Source organism: Phyllostomus hastatus, unplaced genomic scaffold (assembly GCF_019186645.2).
Source record: "Phyllostomus hastatus isolate PE091 unplaced genomic scaffold, TTU_PhHast_1.1 phas_scaffold_345, whole genome shotgun sequence".
Lineage (NCBI taxonomy): Eukaryota > Metazoa > Chordata > Mammalia > Chiroptera > Phyllostomidae > Phyllostomus > Phyllostomus hastatus.
In genome coordinates, this window is record NW_025334024.1 from 438,049 (window position 1) to 457,280 (window position 19,232).

General features: G+C 41.9%; 1 protein-coding gene across 5 annotated transcripts in view; it reads left to right on the forward strand.

The window, feature by feature from the left end:
* ANKRD11 (ankyrin repeat domain containing 11) overlaps positions 1-19,232 on the forward strand; it is a 222,621-nt gene that overhangs the window by 76,230 nt on the left and 127,159 nt on the right. For all 5 annotated transcript variants that reach the window (XM_045818559.1, XM_045818558.1, XM_045818560.1 and 2 more), the window contains exon 2: positions 1,197-1,269. The gene's annotated coding sequence lies outside the window, so the exon portion shown is untranslated. The remainder of the gene's footprint in view (positions 1-1,196; positions 1,270-19,232) is intronic.

Consider the following 19,232-nt stretch of genomic DNA (forward strand, 5'->3'; position numbering starts at 1 on the left):
GGAAGTTTGACAGGCTTCTAAATAAAATTTTTTATAGTTATTTTGCAAGATTATATGTTGTGTCATTTGCTCTTTCTGGATATTAAACTTTTGGTTTACCTTCAAATTGTTGAAATTGCTACATTTTATTTGAAAAATATTTGATGAACAAAAATTTTTTAATTTCCTATGTACTCTAAATTCTTAGTCGTGAATAATAGAAATAGATTATTTTAGTTAATCACAAAATGGAAAAGTGACCAGTTTAAAATTTAGGGACTAGGGATCAGTTTAGCTTTCAAGTGCTGTGGTCCTTGCTTTGTTTTCCTCTTCATTCACTGTCAGGGCATTAAAGGGAGTGAGAAGTATGCAGCCTCTGTCACTGCTGGCATTTTGGAAGACTGTAGTTAGTATGTCATGTGAGCTGCAGGAGTTATTATGGTATAAATATGAGAAGCAGTTCTTTATCCCCTGTGTTCCTGCCAACCCTGCCTTACCAGTGCTGTTGAAACTTCTGGGTGTGCTTCCCAGTTTGTGTCTACCTCCTACCCCCTAAGAGGAAGCATTATTTTGAATTTTATATTTCATGATTATTTACTTTTCATTGACAGTTTACTGTATACATATTAAAACCAATATATTAAGTTTCATATGCTTTTGAGAGTCACAAATATATTCAATATATTCCTCCAAGACCTTTTTTTTTTTCATTTCCTGTTGCGGTGTTTCAGATTATGTTGATATATGTAGTTCTAGTTTAGTAATTAATAAAGAGATTGTTTACATGTGAACTGCCTCTGTAAGGAATGAATTGGAGGGAGCCTCTGCTTCATGAGCTTTTTAGCACTGTGTGCTTGCCACAGTATCCAGCCAACCCCCAGACAACATTTCTTAATCACATTTACAAAATGTTCAGACTCTCTTAGGATCGCCCTGATCTTCTTGTTTCTCCTGAGTTGTGTAGGAGAAACTCAGATGCTTCTATTTGAATTGAATAGTATCCTAAAACAAATAGTCAGGTGTGAGCCTCTTGCCTGGGCTTTACTCTGTCTTTATGACTCAAAGTCAGACAGACATTTTAAAAACTTTTTGCTTGTCCAGTGTTAAGTGAAATGAAACAAGATAAATGGTTGGTCCAAGTGGAGAGAGACAAATTGTAAACAGAGCTGAAGTAGAAATTATTATTTACATAAAATAATTTTATTCTTTTGTTTCAGAATATATGCCACACTGCTCTGGACACACCTCTATTGGATTTAATATCAACATCGACTTTCAGCTATGGAATCGGTAAATACTTTATTGCATTACCTTTCATCAGTTTGTGTGTGTTTATTTTCGCTGGTTTGTAGAAAGGAGTGTCAAAATAATGGTTAAGCCACCAAGTTGGTTTTCTTGGGCTTGGTAGAGTTTTGGCTAAGTGTTTTTGAATTTTGTTCTGGATTTTGCTTAGATGAGAGTGTTTCAGAGGTAGTGGTAATGAGCTGTGTGGAGTTAAGAAACAGCATTCCTGGTGTCCTAGTGAGGAATTCTGCAGAAAAATTACACAGGTTAGTAGCTGGGCCTGAAGGAAGTTTGCTTCTTCTCAGCTTCCTTTACCTTAATTGTACCATCCCCAATGAGTCTGGAGGCTACAGGGATTTTGTGCTCGATCCCTGTGTTTGTTAGTCTTGTGCTCTCTGCATCTTGCATTAACACTTTGCATGAATGAGAGCTTCTGAAGTCTGAACATCGTCGCTTCTCTTCTGGGAGAGGCAGTGAGGCCTGGCTGTGCTCGGATCTCTCGTGTCCTATATATCTGCTGCTACACAGTAGCTGCTGGTAGTCTTGGTAGCTACTCCATGGTATTCCTAGAAGTTTGAGGGGTGTGTGTGTGTGTGTGTGTGGTCCGTGGGTAAGGCATGGGAATTTTTTGCTAGGTTGCCCTGACTCCTTGCCTCTGAGGAGTTACTGGCAATTTTGGGGGGAGGAGGGGCAGCTGTTTTTTAGAGACTCGGGTCTTAGATCTGACCCAGCACCTGCTGCTCCTGACTCAAAACCCTTCCTTGGGAGATGCATCACATTGTTATGCATTTTTTCTCTGTTATGTTGATTGGTAACATTTGGAAAGAAAACTCTTCACTCATTTTAGTTTTTCTATGCCATTGCCACATACAGTGTTTTTAAGCATACAGTCCAAAAGTGTATTATCTGTTGTGTTGTTGTTCCTGACAGACATGAAGGAAACCTTTCCTGATACTTTGTTGGCAAGTGTTCTTAATCTACCAGAATCTGTCCTTTATTTTAGCTGTCAGCGAATCAGGCCACTTTGAAATGAACCAGGCTGTTTTTGTTGACTTGATTGAAATATATTTTTAAAAAGACCTTATTTATTTTTAGGGAGGGGATGGGAGGGAGAAAGAGAGGGAGAGAAACTTCGATGTGTGAAAGAAATACCAATTGGTTGCCTGTCGTACATGCCCCAACCAAGGACCCCTATGGACCCTGACTGAGACCTTTTGGTTTGCGAGATGATGCCCAACCCACTGAGCTATACTAGAAAGAGCTTGAAGTACCGTCTTGGAAATGGCGATAAGGTTTGATGGAAAAGATACTTCGATATCTCTGACATTAGGCCTAGAATTGTCTCCTCTTAATCTGCAGAATGATTAGCAGTTAGAAGAAGCCTAGAAAGTGGGGGTGTTGATGGCCAGATGGAATGGCGATGGGCTTTGTGACACCCTGGGAATGCTTCTCAGGCTTTCCCAGGATATGCACATGGTCTCGGCTTGGTTGTCATAGGTTACCGGGGCAGCCTTTGAGAGACTGGGTCTCTTGAAGACACCCATACCTGGAGGCTGAGCTCTGCCTTTGTTTGGAAACTATAATATTGGCCATAATTTGTGACAAGGAAGAAGAAAATGCTGTTTAAAGTAGGTTCTGAATAAGTATTTGGTGATTTCTGATTAAAAGAAAACAAGTTGTCAGCAACTTTTTGCTGACAGATTCTTGGGTTGCCCTAATTGGTCTAGTGGATTAAGAATAATGGCTGTGTTAATGTTTAGAATTTCATGACATTTGAAGGATTGGCTTTTTTGACCATACCACAGTAATTGTTCAAGGTGTCTAATGCCATTTATCACTTTAGTGAACCATACATATTCAGTTAATAAAAAAATCTGCAGTGTTTAGATTGAATAAAGTTTCTTACTGACATGAGGTGCTGGTGTGACTGCCTAGCCAAGGGGTGTCGAACTCATTTTCACCGGGACCCATATCAGTCTCAAGGTCGCCTTCAAAGGGCCGAATGTAATTTTAGGACTATATAAATGTACTTACTCCTTAACAGTTAAGCGAGAGCTCAGCACTGCCACAGGGTAGAAACAAAACAAGGTGCCTGGCCGGATAAAACAAGGTGGATGGCCGGATTGGGCCCGTGGGCCTTGTGTTTGCCACCTGTGGCCTAGCAGATGGATCTCCTCCTGGGTCAGTGACCCTAATGTGTGAGGGAAGGGGCCAAGTGTTAGGGGATATAGCAGTACGAGTGACTTACTGAGACATACCCTCTACTTTGCAGTCTCTCTAATAATTTTTTATTTTTATTTATATATATAACACTATTTTTCCTTTTACTTTGACCATATAAGGTAGACTATGAGCCATTTAGATCAGATTAAATCAGTTTTTTGATGGGTAGCCTTGTTAAAGCTCCTTTATTGATTTTTGGGTGGATTCTGAGTTGGGCCTACTCTGAGATATTACAGGTGTGGCTGTGGTTGTTTACAGGGGTCTGTGGTGACTGGTACTAGCTTTTTGACCTAGGCCTGTGCCTTTAATATTTTGAGCTGTGGTTCTTCCCCTGCTAAGTAGCAATGGTGATACCCATTTAAAAGGCTTCTTTAGAGATTGTGACAGTTTTTAAAAAATATATTTTATTGATTATGCTATTACAGTTGTCCCGTTATCCTCCCTTCGTTCCCCTCCACCTTGCATACCCTCTCCCACCCACATTCCCCCACTTTAGTTCATGTCCATATGTCATAAGTTCTTTAGCTTCTACATTTCCCATACTATTCTTGCCCTCCCCCTGTCTGTTTTCTACCTACCATCTATGCTACTTACTCTCTGTACCTTTTCCCCCTCTCTCCTCCTCCCACTTCCCTGTTGATAACCCTCCATGTGATCTCCATTTCTGTGGTTCTGTTCCTGTTCTAGTTGTTTGATTAGTTTCTTTTTGTTTTTGTTTTAGGTGTGGTCGTTAATAATTGTGAGTTTGTTGTCATTTTACTATACATGTTTTTTATCTTCTTTTTCTTAGAAAAGGCCCTCTAACATTTCGTTAAATAAGGGCTTGGTGATGATGAACTCCTTTAACTTGACCTTATCTGGGAAGCACTTTATCTGCCCTTCCATTCTAAGTGAAAGCCTTGCTGGATAGAGCAATCTCAGATGTAGGTCCTTGTCTTTCATGACTTAGAATACTTCTTTCCAGCCCTTTATTGCCTGCAAGGTTTCTTTTGAGAAATCAGCTGACAGTCTGATGAGAACTCCTTTGTAGGTAACTGTCTCCTTATCTCTTGCTGCTTCTAGGATTCTCTCCTTCGTTTTTACCTTGGCTAATGTAATTATGATATGCCTTGGTGTGTTCCTTTTTGGGTCCAACTTCTTTGGGACTCTCTGAGCTTCCTGGACTTCCTGGAAGTCTATTTCTTTTACCAGAATGGGGAATTTCTTTTTTATTATTTGTTCAAATAAGTTTTCCACTTGTTGCTCTTCCTCTTCTCCTTCTGGTATCCCTATAATTCAGATGTTGGAACGTTTAAAGATATCATGGAGGTTCCTAAGCCTCTCCTCACTTTTTTGAATTCTTCATTCTTTTCTGATTGTATGTTTGTTTTTTTTTTCCTTCCTTCTGGCCCACTCCATTGATGTGAGACTCAGCTTATAGAAATACAGCTCCATGAAAATATAAACTTGAGCCCTGGCTAGTGTGGCTCAGTGGATTGTGTGCTGGCCTGCAAACCTAAGGGTTGCTGGTTAGATTCCCGGTCAGGGCACATGCCTGGGTTGCAGACCAGGTCCTCAGTTGGGGGCGTGTGAAAGGCAATCAACTGATTGATGTATCTCTTGCACATCGATATATTTCTCCCTCTGTTTCTCCCTGCTTTCCTCTCTGTCTAAAAATAAGTAAATGGAATCTTTAAAAACAAATAAGTAGAGAATATAAACTTTAAAATAATTGGATTTAAGTGTTTTTGTTTTTTTTTTAACTAGCATAAAACTAGTTTCAGCTGACAGCTGGTGTAATTCTTACTTTGTTAACATCTTTCTTGGTAAAGGAGAAGGGTCATGGCCTTTTCGGAGAAGTGATGAGATAGAAATGGCCCTTGATGACACACATTTCACCAGGTTTAGATGAGTGTAGATGTGATAATCAGAGTGAGTGAGGCCAGGCTGCTGGTGAGAATTGTTCTCTAGCACTGACTGACCTAGGTGGCACATGACTGTTCCATTTACACCTATTGTAAATCAGGAATTTCAAATTATGTTTCCAAAAACCAAAGGGTCTCTTAAAGTGGCATGTTATAATAGTAATAAAGGAAGTGTTATTTCTATGAAGAGAAGCTTAGATTTAATGGTTAATATTTTTAATTGAATCCCTCTATTTAAAAGAGAAAGGTGATCACTTTTTGACTTGCTGAAATGTTCAACCTGCAGGGCACGTGGAAGAGTAATGTGCATTGTTTCTCAGTATCTCTGGAAGTGATGCTGAGCCAGTGCACTCTGAACTGGTTGTGCTCATTATAGAGAGGGGTGCACTGCTAATGCTAGACCCTGCATTCCCTGAGAGCTTGAGGAGGTCTTGATGGCAACAGAACCAAGTCCTTCATGAGCAGCAAGGTTGGAAGGGGAAAGGGAGTGGGGGAGGGGATCCAGTCCTTGGTATCCCTTCTGACAGAGAATGCCTTCCCATCTGGTATTGAAGCAGAAAGAGAAACTTTCCCTAGGTAGGCCTCTTTGCACCTGCTTGTATGGTAGTACTGATTGTTTTCACCCCTGGTACTAGTTGGCCACTAGGTGCCTTCCTGGTCAGGCCATATGCAGTTGCTGTGGCCTAGGTGGCTGACTGGGTTGGATTGCACGTTGTAAGGAATGTGTATGCCCTAATGCTAATTCATTTGCCTTTTTAACAAAGAAGTTTTTTAAGGACTTAAAAATAGATAAAGCACACTTTGTTTTATTATCAAAGAGATGTGTGTAGCTAATTACGCCAATATAATGTGCTGAATCTTTTAGTATAGTGAATTTTTATTATATTTTAGAGTTCTAGGGGATATTCTCTGGCTATGTTCTTTTAAATTGCATGCAATGTACAGAATATTAGATATCATTTAAATTAGATTTCATTAAATGCATCTTTTTTGTTAATATAAAAATTGACAGTTGTATTCAAACACTTTTCCCCAGAAACTCTTGTTCCCTCAGCTCAGCCCTTATAGAACTTTGGTCCTCTTATTCTAAGATACTTGAATTGCTGGAGACATGCTGGGGAGAGGATTTGGAAAGTTGGCAGGTCAGAGCAGAAGGGGAACCCCATCCCAGCAGTGGGTAAGTGCTGTGAGTTCTGGCTGTAGGGTTTTCTTTCCCGCTAGATGTTTCTAGCTGGAATGATCCTCTGGGCTCCGTCACCGCAACTGCATGGGGAAGAAAGACATACCTGCTTAGGACAGAGAAGAGTTTGTGGGCTGTTTGTAATCCCTCATTTGTTGGTTATAATCTTGCTCTTATTTTCCTTTCATTGTTCACTATAGGGACTCTCATGGAACCATCACATTTTAAAGCTAGCTGGAGGGATTTCTTCTATTTTTTATATTTGAAGGTGAAGAGATTTGCCTGTATCCTGACTTAGAGTAGATGCTCCACAAGTTCTTTTAAAACTGTGCTGACTTTAACTGCTAGAACAACACCTGAGACACATTTCCTTCCTGAATGTAACTCAGGGAGGGCGGGCTCTGTGCAGCTTGAAAATGTTTGCTACAGGAATTCCATGTGCAGTTCACTTGATCTTGGTGGGAAGACAGTCACAGGTGGAAGGCTGTGTGACAGTGGAGCCATGTCTGGTAGTTGGCTAAGACAGTCTGGAGGTGCCTTCATGATGGGACTATTGAGAATTCTAGTCTTTTCTCCACTGTAGAATAGATATCTTGATTGCTATTTTTATTACCTCATGGGAGAAAGGAGTTAGGATATTCTTAATGTCCAAAGAAAAGAAAAAGGAGGTGGCGATGGGGTCTGTAGTGTACACTATTCTGAATGCTCTTTGGTACAGCCAGGTCAATCTGCACCATCTTAGTTGCCACAGAAGTTACCCCCAACTGTGTGAGGGATATTAAAGATGAAGCAGAGTTCTGGCCAGGGTAGCAAGTCTGAAAGGGAAGCAGAGCAGAATAATGATCTAGTTCCTGAGCCTGTGATTATACCAGCCAGTGCCAGAGGTGGGGGAAGGCAGGTGACTCTGGACGTGTGTACAGCACTGGCCACATCGAGAGCATGGAGTCCTGAACCTTGGGCCAGGTGACTGCCACCCTTCCTCTGTATCTCACTCTAAGGAAACCAGGTGTTGGAGGCTGGGTAGCCAGAACATGTTGACTTTGGCAGTGGCAGCTGCCAGGTCTTGGCTCATAGTGTGACTTAGTATGTAAGGCTCTGCTTAGAAACATACATGTGCACACATACATTTTCTTTCTCAACACTGGCCTCTCCATGTTTTCCTCTGTAGCTCTGCTTCTTCCTTCTCTGCTTTCTTCTTAAGCTCAGAGTCCCTGCCTTGGGCCTGGGTTGAAGTTTCTGTGGACTCAGTGGGCCCTTTGCCTGAGCAGCAATAGAAAAAATAGGTAAAGAAGGGAAATGAGAAAGGGTTCTTTGGAAACCAGATGACACTTTTCTTGAAAAGCTTTTGGCTGTATTGATCTTTTATTAATGAATAGTTACTTTATTAGAAAAAATAAGCCTCGAGGCCTTTATCCACATCTGAGAAATGTAGCAGCCACAGTCTGGATCCCAGGTATTTTTGGAGGGCGGGAAAGCAGAGATGTGGAGGGGTGAGTGGAGGGCAGTGTTTTCCCTCACTGCCTGCTCTCTGTGGGAGCAGATGCTTGATGGTGGCCTCAGCTCCATGGGGCATCTTACATCTGGTATGTGGGCCTAGAGACTCCCACCACCATCTTTTATGAGTCTCCTTTGTCTGTTTCCTTCATCTCTTGGATGTGGGCAGACTCTAAACTTACTCTTGATCATTTTTTGTTACTGGAAACCAGCGTTCTAAACATTGCATCCTAGTGGCTGATCCAAATACCACCTTAAAGACAGATGACCTCATGAGAATATCATGTGATGGTCAGGTAACTACACATGTGACTGGGTTTAATGATGTGCCTTTCTTATGACTTACAAAGCCTGTTTTCTTTTATGGTTACAAAGTTAGACTGAAATTGACAATTGAGCTGAAAGATGCCAGTTTAGATGTGACCAGATTTTATTAAACCCTACCCAATCCAAGGGCGCATTTTAGCATGGTGATACCGTATTTTAAACTTAAGTGTTATAATTAAAACTTCCATTAACCTAAAAACCAATTTTCCTGTTACTTTGAAAGTTTGCTGTCTTACCTCCTACCATACCCTCTACTTCCATGTATTTTCCATATGGCACTGGTCAGAAAAGTACAGAGGATCCATAGGAACACAGGCTATAGCATCTGGAGAAAGAAAAAAGATAAAGTATTGATAGGTAGGTCTCTAACAGTTGTTTGTGAATTGGACACTGGAGCTTGTCTATTTGGGCTTTATTGCAGCCCAGAGACTGGTCTAATACTACAGTCTCATAGACAGTCTTTGAGCCTTTGAGTTTTATGGAGAAAAACTGGGGGTAGACAAAATTTGCCACCTAACTTAGGATGGCACAGCTGGAGAAATCCTGTTTTGAGTGAGTGTTTATATGGTATTTGTTTTTCTCTGATTTATTTCACTCTGCATAATGCCCTGTAGGTCCATCCATGTTGTTGCAAATGGTAAGGTTTCATTCCTTTTTTTTTTTTTTTTTTTTTACGGCTAAGTAATATTCCATTTATATATGTATCAAAACTTTTTTTTATCCACTCATGTGTTGATAGGCACTGGGGCTATTTCCATGGCTTGGCTATTACAAATAATGCTGCAGTGAACATAAGAGCTGCTATCTCTTTTTGCATTAGTGTCAGATTTCTTCAGATATAAACCCAGAAGTGGAATCATTGGGTCATAAGACAGTTCCATTTTTAATTTTTAAGGACTCTCTGTACTGTTTTCCATAGTGGCTACACCAGTCTGCATTCTCATTAACAGTACATGAGGTTTCTCATTTCTCTGCATCCTCATCAACACTTTGTTGACTTATTGATGATAGCCATTCTGACAGGCGGGAGGTGATAATCTCATTGTGGATATTTATTTATTTATTTTTAAAGATTTATTATTTTTAGAGGGGAAGGGAAGGAGAAAGAGAGGGAAAGAAACATCAATGTGTGGTTACCTCTCATGCACCCCATGCTAGGGACTTGGCCTACAACCCAGGCATGTGCTCTGACTGGGAACTGAACCAGTGACCCCTTGCATTGCACACCAGCACTCAATCCACTGAGCCACACCAGCTAAGGCTCATTGTGGTGTCTTTTTGTTTTGTTTTGTGTGTGTGTGTTTTTTTTTTAATTTTTTAGTGTTTATCCTCACCTGATAATTTATCGGCCTGAGCCTTTTTTTTTTTCCAAGTTCAATGGAAGATGGAGCTTTATTGTATGAACAAAGGAATTAATTTCTTTGCTCTGTGTTGTCCAGTGTCCCTTACACTGGTGTGTTGGGTATATTTGCCCTTGGGGCAGTGACCAGTGGAAAACACCACACTGTTAGTCTCCTAGACTCCCTGAGCTTCATTCTTGCTTTCTCTCTCCAAACCTCTGTGACCATATCATCTTTTATTAGTCTTCTCCTCACCATTCTTTTTGGTTCTTTCCTTATATGCCCACATTTCTCAGGGTTCCCCTTTGAGTCCCTCTTCTTTCATGTCCTCTCAGGGCTGCCCACTTCTCTTTTGTCTTCTGATTTTGCCTACTGGAGGGCGTTGCTTCTTGTTAGAGCAGACTGTAGCCTTCCATGCTTGGTGGTAGTGCTGTGAGCTCCAGGGAGGTACTTATGCCGAGCTGTGTTAAAGAAGTCATCCCTGCAGATGACACATCTGCTCTCTTGCCTCTACGGTGTCCTTTTCTGTTTTCTGTCATCCCCCTACCCCAAGACCTTAAGCACCAAGGATTGCCTCACGACAGCTGTCCTGTTTCCATGGCTCATGGAGTTGCCTCCATCCTGAAACCAGAGAGGGCAACAAAGTGAGGGGGATATTCCTAGGGGGAGATAAAGCCTGCTATTTCTCTGGAGAGGGGGAGCTGAAAGGGGAGGTGGCAGCTTCTTCCCAAGCTGGCTCCCTTTGTTCTGGTGTCATCTCTCCTGTTTGCATTAAAATTCCTCTCTTCTCCTGAAGCCCATGGATTCTGGTCAGGGAGGTTATGTATTGTTTGGTTATGGTAGATAAGTTTTGCGATTCACTAGCTGGCTGTAAATTGCTCAGACTGTTTGGCCTTGTTTAATGTTCTCAGTTTCCCAATTCTACTTGGCCAGGAATTTTCCGAGCTTCTTACTATCCTCCCTTCACTCCCTTCAGGGCTGCAACCTTCTGCTTCTCCAGGACTGCCTACAAGTCCAGGAACATATTGGGTGGTTTGTAATTGGGTCTGCCCTCCCCCATGGGTAGTGTTGGTGAGACTGTACTCTGTAGTGCAGGGGTGTCAAACTCATTTTCACGGGTACCACATTAGCCTTGCGGTTGCCTTCAAAGGGCCAAAATAATTTTAGGATTGTATAAATGTAACTACCGTATTTTCAGGAATATAAGATGCACCTAGGTTTTAGAGGAGGAAAATAGGAAAAAAAAGTTTGGAAGCAAAAAATGTGGCAAAATATTTAATGGCATAAGTAACGTAATATTTCACCAGTGTAAATATAAACTACATTTACTAGCCTGGTAAGCTATATTCGGACTATAAGACGCACCCCATTCCCCCCATATTTTTGAGGGGGTGTGTCTTATAGTCAGAAAAATACAGTACTCCTTAACTGTTAAGGAGTTGAAATTACATTCCACCCTTTGAAGGCAACCCTCTGATGTGGCACCCTCCTGGCATGCGCTTGCCCCCCCCCCACCCCAACCACTGTGAAAATGAGTCGTGTGTGTCCGTCCCCCCCCCCAGTGGTGTGAAGTGTGTGCCTCTGCCATTAGGTGTAGCCTGGGGATATTTTTCTGCTTTGATTGGAGTTGAGGGAATAAAATGTGTCTGACCACCATGCATGTACTGAACCCAGGGTAACTGGATCTCAAGGGCTTCCATCTTAAAGCACTAATCTCTTGCTGTGTGTTTATAATTAAGAAACAGAAAACAAAGTGCTAACTGAATTTAGAACCTTGATGATACTGTGGCATAAGGTTTTCTGGGGATCTGTTGAGATTCACTGTAATGCATGTAATGTATATATGTTGGTGAGTGCTGGGAGAATGCGAGAGCAATTTGAGCTGTATGTTGCCAGAGGTGTCTGGGCTAGTCCAGAGGATACTTTGTAATATCTAGTAGCACATTTTTGTTGTTTTCGTTTTTACGATTTTATTTATTTATTCTTAGAGAGAGGGGAAGGGAGGGAGAAAGGGAGAGAAACATTGATGTGACAGAGAAGAAACATCAATAGGTTGCCTCTCATATATGCCCTTACCAGGGACCAAACTCAAAACCTAGGCATGTGTTCAGACCAGCAATTGAATTGGCAACTTTTGTTTTATGGGACACCACCCAACCAACTGAGCCATACTGGGCAGGGCAGTAGCTCATTCATAAGGACCACATCTTGTCTTGAATTGAATCAAGTCTGTCCTTAGGAAGCAGGCTAGGAAAGTTACTTTGTAAAGAGAGGCTCCTGTAAATAGCTGTTGTACAAATGTGCACTACAAAATATTTCTCTTCCCTGTATTACCTAAGTAGGGCATCTATTTATAAGGTAGTGAAAATTATTTCAGAGCACAGATTTGGTGGGAAAAATACTCTTGAAAGTCATTTAGAAATAACCATAAGAAATATTAAAGGGGAGAAGTTTTTGTTTAAAAATTTCCTCCCCTTTTGCCCTAGCAGTCTCACCAGATTAATCAGTAGGTGGTTGTTTAGAAGAGCATGTGAAAGTGGCCTTGGGCTGTGGTCTTGACCGTGACCCTAGGGTGGGGTACAGGCAGGAGAGACTATTAGATTTTTTTTGGAGGGGGGGGCGAAATCTGATTTCAGTTTTACTTAAAACAAACTACATTTATGGTGGTCTGTGGTTACCACTCTGTTGCTAATGAATTTACATTACCCACTTGAGTAAAGAAGGTCAATCAGAAGTCAATAGTATAATTTACATGGTGTCCTCATATTGGGGAGCATTTTGAAAATCAAATCTCCATCCATGTGGAAACATGAAGTCTTGGATCCTCATAACAGTAGCTCAAATTGAGAGAGGAAAACTTGGAATTGGCTTCTGTGCTCTTAAAAACACCACCACTCTGGGTTGAAGTCTCCAGTAATGATCTCATGGTCAGGAATCAGAATGGTGACTGTAACTCTGCCCTCTCCTGGAAGGCCTGACCCAGGGTGGGGCTTTGGGAGCACATCAGCTTTAGGATTGCTTGTTGGCCTCTTGTAGGGTAAGTCTTCATTCCCTTCTGTTTTGTACCAGACCCTTGAAACTGATCCTCAGTTTTCTGAAGGATACCAGAACAAAACAACTTTTTGTGGCTATTAATCTTTTACAGCAAAGTTTTAACTGGGAGCCATAACAGGTTTCTACATTTTTCATTGTTTTCAGTGAAGGCAGTGTCTTCCTTGCCTTTGGCTCCCTTCCCACAGTTCCATTTTCTCTAGTTACAGAAGTTGGTATTCTCAGAGGCTTTTGCTCAGGACTCAGTGCCTCTGTGTAGGTGTCTGAGGAGAACTCAGTAGGTCCTGGCTCCCACACTGGAGCCTCCAGGGACTGTTGCCAGCTTCTGGCCTCAAGACATGTATGGCATTGTTATGTAAACTGTTGACTTCTGAGAGGACTCCTTTCCTTAAATAAACTTGTCTCCTCAGCAATGCCTGACCCACAGCTTTTTTGTTTCCTGGTTTGAGTTCCAGTCGTACCTGTGGTGGGGTTTGACTTGGGTTCTTTTATCTTACAGTCTCCTATCTGTGTCCTGTGACACACATACTGCAGACTGGACCTCTGGGCCTCAGTTTACCTCCTGAGTTGGTTCCCTTGGTCTGAGCTTGGCTCCCTGAAACAGCACAGACCCTCTGGGAAAGCCAGATGAGGAGAGATGTGGTCTAAGACTTGGCCGGGACCTTCAGCCTGGGAGTTCTTGTGGGGCCATATTAAGACCAGACAGGAGTGAGGGCACACAGTGATTGTTTTAAAACCTCTTTGTCTGAGGCTTTGACTGGTCTGAATTGGCACACGTCAGGTGGCCCTGAGAAATGTGGTCTCTACCTACACCTGAATAATTTTTCTGAAATGTTTTACCTGGAAAGTTGAAGAACATTTCATGTAGTGTAATTCATAATATCTCTGTATAGTAATGTTAAGGTCTTACTTCAGATTATTTACTGTCCCAGTTGTCTAGGGGACTTCCTGGGCCAGTTCCCAGTTAGAGGCCCTGGGGTCGGGGCCTCAGGGCCTGCTCTAAACATTATTTGGAGGCCAGAGAAGATTCAGTCAAAAGGTTTGTGGGGGTGGTTCTTTTTCTGTGCTCCCCCTCACTTCAAGAAGTTTCACCTTCTCCAAAGAACCTTGAGTCACCCCTTCTAACATCATCACTTCATTCTTTCTGCTGCTGCTTTCCCTGTAATCTTAGCTCTTGAGGCTTGTTTCAGTCATGCATGCTTCGGGCCTTTATAGTTTGCTAAGTCTGTTTGTTCCAAATATTTGTCAGTTTAAAACAAATAATAAATTTTGGTTAGTATTAGGAGGTTGTAGATAGTCTGGGGCAAACAGGATATGGGATTAGTAGGGAATAGGACTACTACCAAGAATTGGTTCTATCTTTTTAAAATATATTTTATTCATTGTGCTATTACAGTTGTCCCCAATTTTTTTCTTCCCTTTATTCACCTTTGCCCTCCATCCTCCCTCCTACCAGCAGCCCCCTACCCCCCCTTACTTCATGTCCATGGCTCGTACATGTAAGTTCTTTGGCTTCTTCATTTTTCATACTATTCTTAACCTCTCCCTATCTTATTTTTTACCTACCAGTTATGTTTCTTACTCCCTGTACCTTTTCCCCCATCCTCCCCCCTCTCACTGATAACTCTGTATGTGATCTCAATTTCTGTGATTCTGTTCCTATTCTAGTTGTTTGCTTAGTTTGTTTTTTTTTCGAAGTTCAGTTGTTGATAGTTGTGAGTTTGTTGTCATTTCACTGTTCATATTTTTTATCATCTTTTTCTTAAGATAATAAGTCCCTTTAACATTTCATATAATAAGGGCTTGGTGATGATGAACTCCTTTAACTTGACCTTAACTGGAAAGCACTTGATCTGCCCTTCCATTCTAAATGATAGCTTTGCTGAATAGAGTAATCCTGGATGTAGGTTCCTGCCTTTCAGGACTTTGTATACTTCTTCCCCTCCCCTTTTTGCCTGCAAGGTTTCTTTTGAGAAATCAGCTGATAGTCTTAGGGGAATTCCTTTGCAGGTAACTGTCTCCTTTTCTCTTATCCTCTCCTTATCTTTAATCTTGGGTAATGTAATTATGATGTACCTTGGTGTGTGCTTCCTTGGGACCAACTTCTTTGGGACTCTCTGAGTTTCCTGGAAGTCTATTTCCTTCACCAGATTGGGGAAGTTCTTCATTATTTTTTCAGATAAGTTTTCCATGTCTTGCTGTTACTCTTCTTCTGGCACCCGTATGATTTGGATGTTGGGATATTTAAAGTTTTCCTGGAGGTTCCCAAGCCTCTCCTAATTTTTTTGAATTCTTGTTTCTGCATTCTGTTCTAGTTGAATGTTTATTTCTTTGTTTTGGTCCAAATTGTTAATTTGTGTCCAGGTTTTCTTCCTTCACTTTTGGTTCCCTGTACATTTTCTTTTATTTACTTTGCATAGCCTTCACATCTTCCTCTATTTTGTGATCATACTCAACCATTTGTGTGAAAATCCTGATTACCAGTGTTTTGAACTCTGCATCTGATAGGTTGGCTATCTCCTTGTTGCTTAACTCTTTTTTTCTGGAGCTTTGATCTGTTCTTTCATTTGGGCTGTAATTTTTTGTCTCCGTACTCCTATTACCTAGTAAGGGGCGGAGCCTTGGGTATTCCCCAGGGCGGGGAAACCTATGTGGCTGTGTCATGGTGCTGTATGTGGGGGAGGGGTCAGAGAGGGAACAGTGCCGTTTGTTCACCTCTCCATGGGCTTTTAGTCACTTCCCCAACTACTCACAAATAAATTGGACCCTTCTAATGCTGACTCCTGGGAGGGTGGCTTTGTGTGCGTTCTAGGACCCTGTGGGTCTCTCCAACGAACTCTCCTGTGAGGATGGGAGTTTCTCCCATTGCTGCAACCTGCACAGGTTTTTATAGCCAAAGGTTTTGAGGCTTTATTTCCTCACACTGGAACCCTGGGTTGTGCGGTCTGTTACTCCCCAGTTGTTCCTCCCCATTTATCTGCACACAAATATAGGACCACCAGGTCCTCTAGCTGATACCTTGCCCCATGTCCTGTCTTCCCTGGCTGCCAGTCTCTGTCCCTCCTACTAGTCTGGATGAGTGTTTCTTCTTTCACTCCTTGGTGGTTGGACTTCCATACAGTTCAATTTGCTGGCAATTCTGGTTATTTTTGGTGTGTGTGTTTAAATTTATTATTGTCCTTTTTCTTGCGTGAGGAGGCAGAGTGTATCTATCTATGCCTCCATCTTGACTGGAAGTCTGGAATTCGCTCTGTGTTTTCACCTTCATACTTCTCAGTACAATCAATGGAAACATCTGTCCTGAAACTTAAAGAAGCATTCTATTTCCAGTACCTTATTGTAGTTCAAGAGTGTGTGTGGTTAGTTAGAAATTAATATCAGAAGGTAACTCCCATTTTTTTCTACATAGAGCTAGTTGAAATGAAGTGTAGGTAACCAAACATACTATTACTTTATTTTGTTGAAAGGGCAGTTCTTTTGTGCAGTGGTCTACATAAGTCTTGCCTTTATTCTAAGAGTTATCTATGTAGTATTTTTTAGAGAAACTAGGTTTTCCTCTCATTGAGGTTGGGTATGCACACTGAACAAAACTGAAGTATTATCAGTTTTCCATGGCTGCTGTAACAAGGTCCCCCTCACCGGACAGTTTAAACAGGAGAAATTTATTTTCTCACTGTCCTGGAGGCTAGAAATCAAGGCTAAGGTATCAGCAGAACTGGTTTCTTCTGGTTCTGAGGAGGATCTGTCCGTACCTTTTCCCTAGTCCTACTAGTTTGCTGACAATCTTTGATGTTTCTTGGCTAGTAGAAAATCATCTCATCTCTGTTTACATCTTCACATGGTGTTCTCCCTGTGTGTCTGTCTGTGTCCAAATTTCCCTCTTTTATAAGGAAACCAGACATACTGGATTAGGACCCACCCTATAATGGTTGTTTCTTGACTACATCTGCAGTGACCCTGTTTCCAAGTAAGGCTACATTCTGACATACTGAGGCTTAGGATCCCAGCATATCTTTTTTGGGGGGATACAATTCCAACTGATAACACCTAGTAAATGAGGTTAAATATAAAGAAAATAAAGATACATGTAATTTCACCAAAGGTAAACATCTAAATTGAAATTCTTCAATATGTCTCATAATTTTCACAAAAAAAAATCACGCTATATATAGAAATTTTCAGTCTGCATTTTAAAACTTAGAATTAATTTCTCATGGCATCAATCCTGAAAATATGACCTTTAATAGTTTTTAATATAGAAAGAAATTTATAATGTGTATGATAAAATTTTAATTTTCGAATTTTCTGATTTTTGGAGAAGGGGCCTTGTCCACTTCCACTTTGGTTTCTTTTCCATCTTAGTGGGAACGCACAAGGCATCAGCACAGTTAGTAGGTGCTTTGTGAGGTTGGGCCAACGTCACTCGAGTTTGTGTGTGAACCCCAGGAGGTCAGAGACAGTGTGAAAAGCTGGTCTGAATGTTTGAGGGGCCTCATGAAGTGGGGTGTCTGGGAAGTGGGATGGGTAGGGGACCAGGGCCAAGGCCAGGCATTTGCTGGGCTGTTCCTGATGGGGACCTGCCTGGGAAGAGATTACCTTTGTTCTGTAAATCAGTCACTCTGTTCGTGGGGCCCTCTTCTGGGACCTCAGTTCTCCCTGGGAACTGACCCAGTACTGTGAGCCTGTCCTGCTGCACCTTTTGTTTTTCTGGCAGGAGAATCACCCCCACCCCATTTTTTTTAACAGATTATTTTTTTAGAGCAGTTTTAGGTTCATAGCAAAATTGAGCAGAAGTAGAGAGAATTCCCATATACATCTCTGTTCCCAATCTTCCCGGTTATCAACAACCCCCCAGAGTGGTACATTTTTACAATTGAGGAACCTCACAGATCATCACCCAAAGTCCACAGTTTATATTAGGACTCACTTTTGGTGCTGGACACTCGAAGGGTTCATTATATTATTCTCCAGAGTAGTTTCACTGCCCTAAAAATCCTCTGTGCTCCACCTGTTCATCTCATCCCTTTAATTCTTGGCAATCACTGATCTTTCTTACTGTCTTCATCGTTTTCTTTTCCAAAATGTTGTATGGTTGGAATCCTACAGTATTTTGCCTTCTCATACTGGCTTCTTTCACTTAGTAAATATATGTATTTAAGGTTCCTCCATGTCTTTTCATGGCTTGACAGGCAATTTTTTTTCAGTGCTGAATAATGTTCCATCATGTGGGCATCCCACAGCTTATACATTCACCTACAATAGGGCATCTTGGATCACTTTTCAGTTGCCTCTCTGGGCTTTGGAGAAACAAACAATAAACAAAGCCACTTTGAGAAAGAAACAAAGAGCTAGCGTGCACACACCAAACTGGTTGTTTGCCTGACTCTCTGACTGGAAATTGAACCCACAATGTAGGTATGTACTCTGATAAGGGGACATCCCCACACCTTCGGTGTATGGACCAATACTCCAACCAATGGAACCACCCTTCCAGGGCTCCAAATACAGTTTAGTTTTACTCAGTAAGTCAACATACACAGGACCTCAGGGTCCTTTCTGGTCATTTTTGAAAGTGAGCTCTGCACACTGATTAAGCAACAGAATTGCCTCTGAGGATGCTCCCACCTCTACCCTCACCCTGATTCTTGTCCAGTGCTGAATCCTGCCAAACAGAGTAAATGCCCAGGGGTGAAGGACTGTATCCTGGGCTGGTAGCCAGCCAGCTTGGGATGACTTGGAACTGGTGCATGCAGCCTGCTATTGCAGCTTCCCCTCTAGGCTTTTATCCTTGTCACGTATATAACATGATTTTGGGTCCTTTCCATTTTGACATTCAGGGGCCAATACTGGGTCTGGGTCTACAAAAGGAGGCTCTGAAATTTGAAGTGGAGTGTCATGATGAGCAAAAGGGACAAAGTCCTGGTCATGCCTTAGTTTGAGGCAAATAGGCCTTGTATGTGCCCTGTTCCATCCCGGTGGCCAGGTGGACACACTCTGCTGGTCTTCACATAGCTCAGTCGGAGGTGGCTGCACTTCCTTCTCCTGAAGAAGTGTGGACAGCAGAAAGGTCCACCTACTGAGACCTGCCTCTGCTCCTGACATGGAACAACACTGGGCTGAGCATCTGGAATTACCCCAGGGAGATGGTCAGAGAGCCGACACTTCTTTGGGAGAAATGCTCAGATTTTGTATATGTATATCTTTTCTCTCTCCTCATCTAGTTTGACAGCATTTATGGTGGGGTCCATGGAGCAAGCCATCCAAATTAAATTAGGGTCTTGTCATGTGTAAGGTCTTGGCAGGGTCTGCGATGGAAGTAGGGTCCTAGACTAGCCATCTCTCTTGCATACCCATGGGTCCTGGGCCCTATCACCACACTTTTTCATCTCAGGAATTCTTTATTGATTTTAGAGAAAGAGGAAGAGAGCCAGAGAGAATAGAAGAAGGAAG